Raw genomic sequence first — 13327 nt, 5'->3', positions numbered from 1 at the left:
CACGATTTCTAAATATAAGATGTTGTTGCGTCTGGTGCCTGCTGTCCTTGACCCACAGAGAAAGAAGCCATGCACTATTTTGAAAGGTCATATGTCTGCAATACGATTATTTGTATTTTGCAGCCGGGTACGCAAGAATTTCCAGCAGAAACATTTTTGGTCCAACAGGAAGATGTTTCCACCGCTACAAGTAATCCTTGTAAATAGTGTTTGCTAAGAAGATTACAGGCGACATGTTTTGTCATTGTATAAATATGTCTGTATGCGCGTGTGTGTGTGTGTGTGTTTGTGCGTGTGTGTGTGTGTGTGTGTGTGTGTTTGGGATGGAGAGACTCTGTTTAAGAAAAACAATCAAAGGACAAAGAAGTTTGTGCGATGAAGTTTTTATTTCGCTTATGAGTTTCTTTTTTAATCAGTATATTTAATCACTTGTAAGCGATCACAGAAACATTGGCAGTAACCATCCCTCTCAGCCCTAGGAAACATGACGAAAACAAACTAGTTGCTCGAGCTGTATTACCGTCTTTGTCATATGGATCTCCTCGAGTTACTTATCTTCTTTCCTGCTGGTGACAAAGAATTAGCAACTAATTTAACAGCCATTTAACATGTTACAACATAGGTATTCGCTGTATTATCACGGAAAACTTTTACAACTTTCTCCTGCTCGTTTGTAGATTATATATCACACAAATATAAACAGAACCTATGCTAAAAAGAATTTGAATTGACTACTTTAAAGGAAAGAGTTTACAATTAAGAGTAAATGTTTTAGATTTTGCAATATTATCAGAATCAATATTATGTAGTCATAATGCATTTTCATATCACTTAAGTGTTACAAAAGTTTTACTTGAACGCCAAATTTCAAGATTTCTTTAAAATATCCGAAAGGATTTAGAAGAACTCTAACAATGACTCTCCAAACTGTTGCATATCAACCCCATCGTTCCAGTTACAAAACCACGAAGTATCTCGGTTTTTATGGTGTTCGCAAGATCACATCGGAGATGGCGTTATCTCTTCCCAGTACTCATCAGTGTTACTTGAAAACACACTAGGAAGTGCATACAAATATTATTCGCCCATGATAAAAAAGAAACTAGTTTCGTGCTTATTTTTGAACCCCAACCCCCAAGATTAAAATGACTCATCCTTTCATAATCTGATGATACCTTCGGACTTTTCCAGGCATGTCTGTTCACAAGGCTCTGTACCTTTTAGGAATCAGGAAGTGTTGTGCAGTAGCTGGTCTGGAAGAGAGAAAAAATAAAAATAGTCATCTAACCCTTCGCTTACGTGGCCGTGAGGCCGTGAGACATTTCTAAGGCCAGCTTATCCTTGAAGGCAGAACTCATCGTGTCCATCGCTAAATGATCTCCACCAGCCTTATACGAAGTCAGGATCCATTTGAAATGGTTGATGAGAGTGTGGAAAGTTTGCTGTACCACCCGGGTTTAGGCACTCATTGGGGTTCGAATACCATTGCTGTACTCACTCGACCACCTGCTTTCCCCAAAGAGAGAGAGAGAGGCCGAATCATACTTACCAAGGGAGAGAAGACCTCACTCGTCCAAAGTTAATGTTGCAAGAGTAGTGTATCTTGTATAGACCACATTGATAAAGCGTCATAGAAACAAGGGCTGTAACTAGTGCCTTTACACAAGACTCATTATATAGAGTTTGCGTCCCTTGCTCCCCGTGCATGTTGCAGCCTGACATCGTATTTCTAGTAGTGGCGCGATCTTTGCATAATAATGAGGAGATTTTTTTAATAGCAAATTATTCCCCTTCATAGCAGGCTAAATGCGTATAAAAAGTATAAAATACAAATACATAAACAAGTAAAACGTACATAAAAATACTTAACCTCAAAATATAGCACACAAATACCGAAACATGTAAGCAAATATACAGAACTACATACAGTAGGACAGTATTTCAAGGGGCAAGGTTTCGAGTCTCTCTCAGTCAAAGCAAAGTGGAGAAAGGTTCTACAGAACATTTTGTTTAGTTTTATTTGGAATGAAGTTTTAGCGCAACACAGACGACGCCATTGTGGTGGTCGTCGTGATTGTGAGGTGGTAAGGAATTGGCATACGAAATTAGTCTGTTGCATTTGTAATTACTTTGTAAATTAAACATCAAAGAAGGCCACGTTCAAGTCACCAAAGCGCTAAGTAATAGGTAGAAGAGTTCAGTAATGCTTTCCAAACTTTCCAACCACAGTAAGTGTACATCCCCACGACAGGTAGAAGGGACGACTGACCGCTTCAGTCAAGCGCTAATTTCACATAATTGAGAAGGGTTTCAAGGCTGAAGAAGGAGGGATGACTCGAATAAACAAGTGTCACTACTTTCACATCCCTAGAGAGGTACCTCAGGACATAAGAGCCGGAAATCTTACTCCCTCCCCCGCGCAATATCGAGAACAAGCACTGATCAGTAAATGACAAGAAACCAGTCGTTTTTTTACGTGTTTCCAATCCCCAAATCCCCTATCAAGAGGGGAACATTATTACGTCAACGAAGAGTGTCTTTCTTGTGAAGGCCCCGACCTGTTGAGTGTGAGGACTAGCATTCAGCACACGTCTAACACTCCACGCCTGTCAGAGACAAGCTGCGTGCTGCATGTGCAAAACGATGTTGCGCAGACATGTCCGGTCTTAGCGGGCCCCGTTAGTTGGGAAAAAGAAGGCGGGAAGCAAGGGAAGAAGAACGGTCCTTGCTAGTTGATCTCCATGCAAGAAGATAATCAGCTGCTGGAAGGAGCCATGCCTTCTGAAGTTTCGCGCAAAAAGAATTAAGCTACCATCAGTATTCATGGATGCGCCTTAGAGGAACTAAAAGAAATTTTCAGGAAACAGCAGTTTTATACTATCAGTGAAGTTTTTACAGCCCTCTAGTGTCCGGGGTTTTAAGAAGTGAAGAGATGCTACAGTGTGGTTAAGGGAAAATGACAGCACAGTCAACATCTGCTAATGGGAAAAAATAACAAAGGTCACGTGTTTCTGCAGAGAAGAAGACTGTAAAAGAATTACGATAATGAGTGAACCCCGTTGATTATTTTAAAACGTACATTATTTTGTACAGAATCTTCTATCGTCTCCTTCGTTCGTGTCACTTTTGTATGTTTACTTGTGTTCGTGTGTGTGAGAGAGAGAGAGAGAGCAACTGAAATAATGAACGTATCTCACTTCAGCACAAAGGAAGTGCATTTGTACTCATGTACACACAGACTGCTACCTGTCTCTCTGCCTACCCTCCTCTTCCCCGCAACCGCAGTCGCTTGTGTCCCAGACGTCGGCCTAAAGAAAAACAAAGTTGACCTGTCAAGTTTTCCACTTGCTATTTTGAGAGTTGTCGAGCTGTAGCTCGACTCAGTCAAGTGCTCAGCGGTGTCCTTTGTCGGTAGGAATGCTAGTAGTTAACACTGGGTCGTGATAAGGCGTCAGGGCGTGGCGCCATGTCTGGACATGCGCACTGGCATTGGCCCCAACTTGAGTTTCCGCCAGACAGAAAACAATTTTCCCTCAAACCGTGAAGGTGATTGTAACGCTTACTCTTTAGGTAAGCCAGCGTTTATGAGACAGTCACATTACTACAAGAAGTCACTTGAAACCTAGTCAGGAACTTTAATTAAAAAAACAAAAAAAATTCTAGTGCACGCGTTGAATTAAAACAGGAAAAAAGTTAGTTCCGTAATATGTAGGCTGCTAATTAAAAGGTCAAAGAAATAGTCTCACGATTTTCAATAACTGTTGGATGTGTGTAGTTCTTTCCAGTTGTCTTTCCTTGCTCAAACCCATAATGGGTCAGGTACCCATTCGTCGATTGTCATATAAAACCGAAACGAAAAACATCTTTTTTTTTTTAGTGCAGAAAATATCATTGGCTCAGTTTAAAAACTGATACAGAAAAGAGAATCAGCTGAATAAGTAGGTCAGTTTACTAATGAATTCAGGCTGCTCATTTTCAAATTAATCCTCTGTAGTAGGGTTGAATATTTTTTTTATGAAAGTTTGGCGAATAAACCCGCGATGTTTGCTGTCGATTGCGTCTTTCTCTCAGTGCATTCCAGAATGGCATCGCCACGTCACATTACTAACAAGTTTATTTTTAATACCCGCCAAAGATATTTAACATTTTGAGAATTACAGCCGTCGCCTCTAAGTAACTGGCATTACTCCATTGTAAACCACTTCGGCAGTCAGCACCAGAAATAGTTTTCTGCTCGGTTAAAAACAAATATCAGTAGCTAGGCCATCGGAAGGTTTCCCCTGTTGATTACGTCAGTGCTAGAGAAGCCATCTTCCATATGATGCACCACTCGAAATGACTTTACCGATTCCCAAATGAAACCCCGGAAATACTTTTTTTAAAAAAAATAACGCAGCTTTCAAATTCTCAAGTTTTCTCAGGTTCACCTTGCAGTGTCTACAGCGAGTCTAAATACATCTAGATGGTTCCCTGTTTTTGCTGATGTTTCTCCAACCACACTAATAAAACTAAAAAAGTAGTTCTAACCGTTGCGTTTAAAATATTTCCAGCCAGACAGTGAATGTCTGCATCACATCACGCAAATTTTTTAATGTCCTTTTTGAACCCTGTAGATATTTTCTAATCATGGAAATAATCTATTTCGAGAAGTCATCCCCCTTTTATGTATTAATTTCTTTTTTTTTCCTATATTAGCTTCTCTCTTGTACCTCGTGAAGACAGAAAAATCTGTTTCGTCCACCAGACCATGTAGAGTGATGACGGGTGCTTTTGGAAGACATTGCTGGTATCTGTAACTCGAGAAGTCAAAAGTGAGACAAAAAGTTACCATTAATGTGATCGAAATAAAGGGGAGGGGGCAAGATATACAGCATTCAGGATTTGTTTTAACAGCGAGAGATGATCTTTGTCTCTATCTTTTGCAATATGGCCATCACTTGATTACACGGGAGGACAAAGAAACAAGCACACAGAAAGCATCCTCCGTCATCGGAAACTTACTGTTAGAACGCACACACGCACACGCAAGCACAGAGAAATTCCACTGCTGGCTGTGTGTTCTAACCTTTAAAACAACATAATCCAATTCTTGAAATGTCAGCCCGACCTCCAGTCGCCACAAAAAAGATGAAACGTGTGACAACGATAAAACCGGGGGTTAAAGACAGACGCTGACGACAACTGAGAGAACGACCCAAAAGATAGGTTTTCCCGTCTCCTTCTATAAGGAACCCCCAGTTCCACTCACCCCGCCGTCACGCTCCCTGGCAGAGCTCTAGCCGTATAAGCTAACGGGCGAAACCAATTCCTATTCAGCTTCGACCAGCCGGATCGGATTTCATCTTTCATGTGTCATTTACCACTGAACCCTTTTTCCATCTTCTTCGATTATTTTTTTTCCCCTCATTCACCCACCCTCCTCCTTCTATCATGTGACTGTCCATCAATTTCTCTTGGCCTGAAAAGTCAATCGTTACAACATTGGCTCTATATTTTAAGCCAATCATTTTCTAATAATTTCCACAGAACACGTCAGCAAAATATTCAGTAAGTAGTTGTCTATCTCTGGAAAATCTTGTCTGAAGGACCATGTGGGGATTTGTCACCTGGTCGTCGTCCATCATTTTCTGGAGAGCAGTATGGTGGGGACGTTGTTTGTCCACGGGGGGGAAGGTGATCTTTCCTCACTGCCGGCATTAGCATATTCCTCCCTCAACACATTTCTACATGTCCGCCATTTAAATGGCACATTACTTGAAAAAAAAATGCTTTTACGCGAAAGAGAAAGGTGAAACCTTCGTCCTTTTGTGTAGAACCTTTAAAAGCAGACTCACCCCCGCAAAAAAAGAGTTTACCTACAGGTGGGGTTAATAGAGGAAATCCAGTTACATCTTTTTAAGGTCTTTTTGGATGCTATTTACTTTTAGTAACTAGGTAAAGCTGCGTGTAAAATACTGATTTTTGGTGAATATCCTTTTTTTTTTGTTTTTTGTTCTCGAGAGATATGCCTGCTAACATCATCATAGACTGAAAGGACGTTTGTACCTAAGTTTAATTCACACCTGACCCCAGTGCTACCCGTTGTTGTAGTCTTGACAGCGAAAGCATGTAATGATGTCTGTGTTGTTGACCTCTTTTTTGTGGATGGTGATGTTTGGAGGTTTGTATCTGAATCACCTAGATTTGGGTAAGTAGTGTCTTGCCTTGAGCTTTATACAGTAATTAGAAAAAAATCACCCAAAATCCTTTGAACATATCCTTGTACCGTGTGCGCTTGATCTTTGCAAGAAGATGAAGACTGTGTATGATTGTCTTTGTTACAAGGTGAGGGAAAGTCACTAGTCATGCAGCAGAGCATAGATACAATGTACACATGAACTAGAAAGAGAGTGTAGTGTTCACTTGTCCTGCCTTAGAAGCTGTGAACACCATGCATTTCCTTCTCCACTCATCGCACTCGCAGACTTCAAGCCTCAGACGTTCAGCGCCTGACAGTTGATACTGTTCTCTCCACACAGTGGTATGAAGTGGCATGAGTGATTGTGTAACAAGAAGCTGTAAACGGGTAAAGTGTAGACCCTTGTACAGACTACTCTGAAACTCCTATGTCGTATGTTAATTTTTTAGGTCGGGTATCTCGGGGCACTTGAACTCTTCTCGTACCCCCTCGTCACCCCGCGACCTTTAATAATGCAGTATCATTGCTAGGCTGCTGCACGTTTCCTTGTCAAATAAAATAATCGACACTGAGCTTGAAATATGCTGTTTTACTCCTTTGCGACCTACCCTAAGTAAAAAGATTGATCCCCGACAATTGTGACACACACACACATCTGCGTGTAGCGTGTTGGTCACGTGATTGCATTGGTGCCAGAATAAGGACATGGCAATCACCTCAAGACCTTTCATCTGTTACAGACATTTACAAGCCGACGTGGCGCAACAGTAGAGAAGATAGTTATTTCTTGTTAATAGGTTGGAAATGATCAACGGAGTAAATCTTAATTAATTTATTGGTTCTTTCTATCTTCACGATTTTTTTTCTATTTATTTCTAGTGCATGAAGAATGTAAAAAGGTAAATACTGCTATAATATGTACTAAGATATGAGTGTAGTAAGAAAGTCATGTCTTTCTGTGCATTTCAGCCTGACTGCCGATAAGAGCGAACATTCTGGCTCGGTTCATCTTCACAAAAAGGTTTGGAGAGAGATTTGGGAGCAAAGTTTCTGCACTTTGCATGAATGATAGGATCGATGACGATAATAACAGAATCATCATTGGCAGTGGAGGAGTCGGGAAGAAGGATGTTGTTTAATGGGCTGGAATCTTCCTTCATGTTTCCCTCTCTGCCACAATACCAAATTAAGCCTGCTTACAACGTCGGTTTACATTTAGTTTCCAGCGTGGGACGAAAGCCGTTGAACTTTTTATTGAGATAACTTTGCAAAAACCAGTCTGTACTTTATAATTTTTTTCAAAGATATTCCAAACCAAAGTTTTTTATCCACCAACGAAAACATACCTATTCATACATTCTTCTTTTGTTCATAGATACCCGGGGATGTGACGCAGATGTAAAAATACAGAAACATGAAAAAATATATTTTAGTACACTTCGAACCTTACAGACGCAGGCAACAATTATTATGTAAATGGTGAACGGCGCAGGACAGGAAGGGAGAACTCGCTAGCGTGCACTACCACACCAACATCCGCCCACCAAGCCGCATAACACGCAGCTGGCCATCGCCGACAGCCAATCAAACCGTCGCTACATCTCATTAATCCGTCCTCCCACTCTTTCCTATTTTTGTTCGGGGAGAAATAGCATATACTTATTTAAAGATTATGAAAGTGTTCTGCTATTACATAACGAAACATAAAGTAGTGCCCGTGTCACGAGGTGTATTTTCGCTCGAGCCACACTTTGGTTACTAAAAGTGCGCATGAGCGTGGGCATGCGCAGACGCGATGGAATGTCCAGCTTGATGAACCCTTGAGCCGTGATTTCGCACATTAGCAATCGTTGAGCTCGAGGCAGAATGTGAACTTCGGGTGTGACAGTATCCCTCTACAATGTAGCAATGAACATTTCATATTCTTTAACAGCTTATGTTCTCTATTTATCTATGTGAATGACTAAGATGGCCATTCGGTCATTTGCTTGGACATTATACGTTTTACACTTAACGATATATATATATATAGGAAGGAACAATAACAGTGCTAAAGACAGAGTGGATTTTTTTACATTCTGATTTTCGGTAATATGGATCAGAAACCAGCATGGAAGTTATGTATTGAAGAAACAAATTCAATAAAGCACAATTTGTCAGATACATTTGTGTACGCTGAACACCAAACTCCACATAAGACCTCAAACAAATAACAAATATGTCAATATAAACCTGAAACTTCAAAACCTGCAAAGGCGAGCGCATGCAGGAACACACACACACAGTTGTGGACAATGATGAAGGCAGAGGATGTTTTGTTAACACAAATGCCGACATGAGTTGCTAGGTGGAGGCAACAGAGAGCGATGTCTGATGCGACTGATCCCACGACGTTCGAGAAAGATGGATGTGAAAACTGGCTGACAATGATGGATCGACAATAATGCGAGATTTCTGACACTGGGAGAAAGCCATGGTGGATCCGGAAAAAAGTGAGTTATTTAGAGAGGCAGGTGGTAACCATCAAGCGTTCTAGTCAGTAGGCAAACTATCTGCAAAATATTTTTTGATACACTTGAATGTCAGAACACTGTCAAGTCGTTCTTAAATGAAAATAAATAAATGAACTTTTAAGGAAGTTTAGCAATGTTTTTGCAAGACAAGTTCGCTGTTAACATAGACCTTTACTGCCATGTCCCTCATTCCTCTTACTAAAGTTGCACTTATACAAAAGGACATTCACAGAAGAAGCTTCAAACAAAAACAACCAGCCGTTCGATGTTTTCGTCGGGCTGTATACAATACGATAACATTTCAATATGTATCAATCAGTGTGCTATTTTGATACCTTAAAGCAGTATTTGGAAACGGACAAAAAAGAAAAAAAAACAGTCCTTCTATACCTTCCAGCATCGTCTGAGGGCATGGGCTTGCTAAAATAAACTGAAGTCAACAAGCTTTTCGTCGGTTGACGAGCAAAGATGATCATTTAATGTCTCGCATTCACTGCAGACAAGCTGAGAACTTTCTAGCCATTAAGCAAACATGTATGAAGTGCTCTTCCCTTGCAGCTAGCATACCGCTCCCACTTTGCTTCGAATCACATCATCTTAATGTCCACCTCTATCATCTTCCGTCTCAACGTCAGGTTCTCAAGCTGCCCCGTCTGCAAGGGCCATCATCTTTTACTTGGTCGATACCAGTTATGGCCCCTCATTATACCTTTGAAAGTTTTTCTCCACGCCAGACTCATTTTTAATACCTCTTGCCGCCTCTCTACACTTCTTTTAAACTTCGTAGTCAGGATGATAACAACACTTTAGACCAGTGATCCAGTTGTTGTCCAGGAAGAAGGGCGGCCATGTTATGCAGTGGTTATTACTACTGAAGGTGGCGCAGTTCGGATCCCGTCTTGGCGCATATCTATTTTTCTCTACGTTTCGCTTGTTCAGAAAGGTTTTCTTCAAGGTTTCATTCCTTGTTCACCAATATTCCCTCTTATTGCAAGATCGTAACTAGGTGGAAGCGTTTCCCGATCACATTAAACCACCAGTGAATGCAAAGAAGCAACACAAATTTTCTGGTGATAAACCAATTTAAAAGGCTGTGGAACTCTGCTGTAGAGAATCCTGTTAAGCGTGTCGTGGGATGTCTGCTGGTAATTACATTTCACACCTGTTGTCACTTTGTCTTAAATTGATTCTAGCCTTCAGAACACCTTGCAAGGATCAAATTAGTCAAAAGTCTTCGTCTTTGTCATCGATACCCTCTACAACACCCTCGTACTCTTGTATTTATTTCAATTTAAGCTCACCTGGCATCTTTATGCTGTCTGTGATGTTCATCCATTCCCTCACATGATCAAGTCATAGGAAACATATTCCTCCTTCCCAGCCTCACCATCTTAACCAGATGCGACAAATCACTCAGGCAGCTTCCAGAAGAGCAATGAAGGTGCCGGGGGTGATGTCTCAGTGTAGCTGAGGGGACTGGCTATAACTCATCACTAGCCTCCATGTGAAGTTATTATGATGGGCATGAAGCGAAAAGAAAGTGGATCCCATGGCTGCAAAAGCTCCGCGATGGAAAGCTATAAAGTGGTGTTCATAAAACTACACGAAGATGTTAAAACCATCGAAGCCACCAAGATCTTAAAACAAAGAATATGCTATAGTTTGTCGAAAACTGTTCTCCTTCTGTCTTCCTCATAACATCATTCAAAGGTTTAGAAGTCTACCAGATGGAAATGTTGACATCCAGCTGTGCACGTGGAGTCTGTCAAAATGAGACAAATGTTCAGTTTGGAGGGGAGTGGGAGGAGAAAATGGAAGACACAGCAAAAATCGAAGTATAAAAAAACAGATGCTAGGCCTGTCGTCGTAGCTTCTGGAAACAGTCTGCTTAAAAAACTTTTAAACTGGTTTAAAGTGTTGACTGAAAAAAAAGAAGACATTGTCATCATTACTCACACAAGATTAAGGGGACGCAAGCGACCAAGATAGCTTTCTAAAATGAGAAGTTAGATACTTGAAAAGATTTTGATACTAGGTGGCAAATTGTAAGTAGATTCCCTTGAGTGTCGTCTGGCGGTTACATAACTTTGACCATGGTTGAAAACTTTTGTCAGGCCTAATACCCGCAATTTTATGAGAAGACACATTTATAACAGAGAAACATACACAAGTCATGGGTCAATAGACATCTGCCATTGGCAGTCACAACTTAAAAGTTTAAAACACAAATGTACCATTTTTTCACATTTAAAAAAGCTTAAAAATCATCATCATCATCATCATCATCATCATCATCAAGTCAATGATCTTAAGATTTATTATATTTTTAGGATCGAGAAATGGAAACAAATATCCATACACAATCAGGTCAGCGATCCTAGAAAGTCGGATCAATGACTCCATCTTGGACGTAGCTCGCATCGCTGACTGCTAAAAGGCTATCGGTTTTATTTTTTCAAGCACAACATTTTCCGAAAATTTAGTTTATTTTTTGAAAAAAAAAATTCGCAGACTTTGGCACTGGTTGGAGCCAGCGGATCGTCACCGCCTGCCGGTATTTTGGAGCTGGTCGCTTCACGGGCCTCCTAAGACGGTCAGTCATCATCACTAATGACATCTTCCAGATGAATGCTGACGGCTCTTGGGCGCCCAGTGGCCCACGACGGTCGTCCGGAAGCGAAACTAAGTGACAGTTCATTGGTCAGTTAGTCAGAGCTTTGTACAGATCGTTAGCAGTCGATAGTCAAGGAAAATGGACGACTACTGACACTAAGGGGTTCTTTTTGGTAGGATCTCCCCTGCGTCCCTGGAGCCATTTGACCAGGACAGCAGACAAAGCCTCAATTTAGTAGGTAAAACGAAGCATCGAGAAAAACACCGCAAGCGCACATTTGAAAAAAGTTTAAAGCTGGCTAAACATTTTTCAGCGACACTCGTTTAGGTACTCATGTCTGGCAATTGCGCCCTCTTCGAGCTTCGACATGATTCATTTGCATAGTTCTTACTCCTGGTGGCCCCCATCTTCTTGTTCATGTGAACTACAGCCAATGGGTCACAAAAATACCGAGGCATTGGGCCCTATCCGGTACTATCGTTGTGGAAAGTCTTTTCTCGCTGGTCTTGATTTTCTGAATGCAATAAAATCATACACTTAAGCATGCTGGCTAATTGTTGTATTTTAGTTCATGAGAACTGAAATAATTTCATCACAAGGTACTAAAGAAAGGTGTGTAAGTAAGGGACAGAGAGGAAGACATCGTTGTATCTAATGGAAGAAGCTAGGAGTGGAGTTCTCCTGCTGGCTGTCGGCCACTGAAGTCTGTTGGCCGTCCATTGGCCTCCAGGTCCAGTGGGACCTTCCCGCCTTCGCAGACCTAACCCAGTGCTCACAGACCGATGCTGCAGCCACCGCAAAACGAAAACACCGAGCGTGCGAGCAGACGACACTTTAAACATCGATCCACTTGCCTCCCTCCCTACCTCTCTCTTTCTCTCTCTCTCCTTCTGCTGAAATCACCAAGACTAATCTTGCAGCAAGGCACTGTTGGGTTTTCACCTTGAACGTCGAGTGTGGGAACTCTTGTTAACTATTCAGTGGATTTCCATTCAAGTAAGCAGACGAGTTTTTTCTGGTTAAGATTTTTATTTTAATTCTTATTTTACGTGAACATAGTGAATGTATTGTCATTTCTACTATTTAGTAGCAAGGTATATTTCTAACATATTGAATATTTCTTTTATTTCTCTTTTAAAACAACTTTCTCTCTCTCTCTACTTCTCTCTCTCTCACACACAACACACACTTATATGCTCCCACATAAACATATATGACATAAATGAAATAAAATTTCAAAATGACATGGCTGATTTTTTTGGAAAGCTTTTCTAACAAAATATTAATTCGTATTTTGCCAGAAATTCATGCTCTGTATGTATTACATCATCGTTTAAAAAATCATACAGATTTTATCGGCTTAACCAGAGTAATTAAACATTCTGTGAAAATAAGCTTCAGAGAGAAAAGACCAACAACGAAAGAAAAGAAACCGCTATGCAAACAGCAAATGAGTCCTTCATCTTTGCGAAACCATCAATGCCTGAATAAAAGCCAATAGCACATTTTAATTGCCATGGAGACTCCGAAATAAACGGACTATGCTAAAAGGGAAGTCACGATGTCAAGGGGAGAGCATACAAATAAAGATATCCAAACGCAAAAGTGAGCTGACATCGAGAAAAAATTAGGAGAGTAATTCTGGACCATTTGGTTCGTCAGACCAGACCGCTGGTCAAAAGTGAATGGTGATCAGTTGACCAGGGCTTAGACTGGACCTTGGTCAGGATGTCAGGCTGGACCTTTCGACTGTAGGTAGTACTGGACTGTTGGTCAGGATGTCAGGCTGGACCTTTCTACAGTAGGTGGCACTGGACTGTTGGTCAGGATGTCAGGCTGGACCCTTCTACAGTAGGTAGTACTGGACTGTTGGTCAGGATGTCGGGCTGGACAGACGGTATAAAGGACTGGACTGTTGGTCAGAATTTCATTGTCCATTGACTACTTCCCTTTAGTGAGGATTTTATCGAAATTCTGCTTGGAGATTGCAGGATTTTCTAAAAGGTGATTCTTTTCCCTTCA

This window comes from Pomacea canaliculata, linkage group LG13, assembly GCF_003073045.1.
Source record: "Pomacea canaliculata isolate SZHN2017 linkage group LG13, ASM307304v1, whole genome shotgun sequence".
Taxonomy (NCBI): Eukaryota; Metazoa; Mollusca; class Gastropoda; order Architaenioglossa; family Ampullariidae; genus Pomacea; species Pomacea canaliculata.
This window is presented reverse-complemented; position numbering follows the sequence as displayed.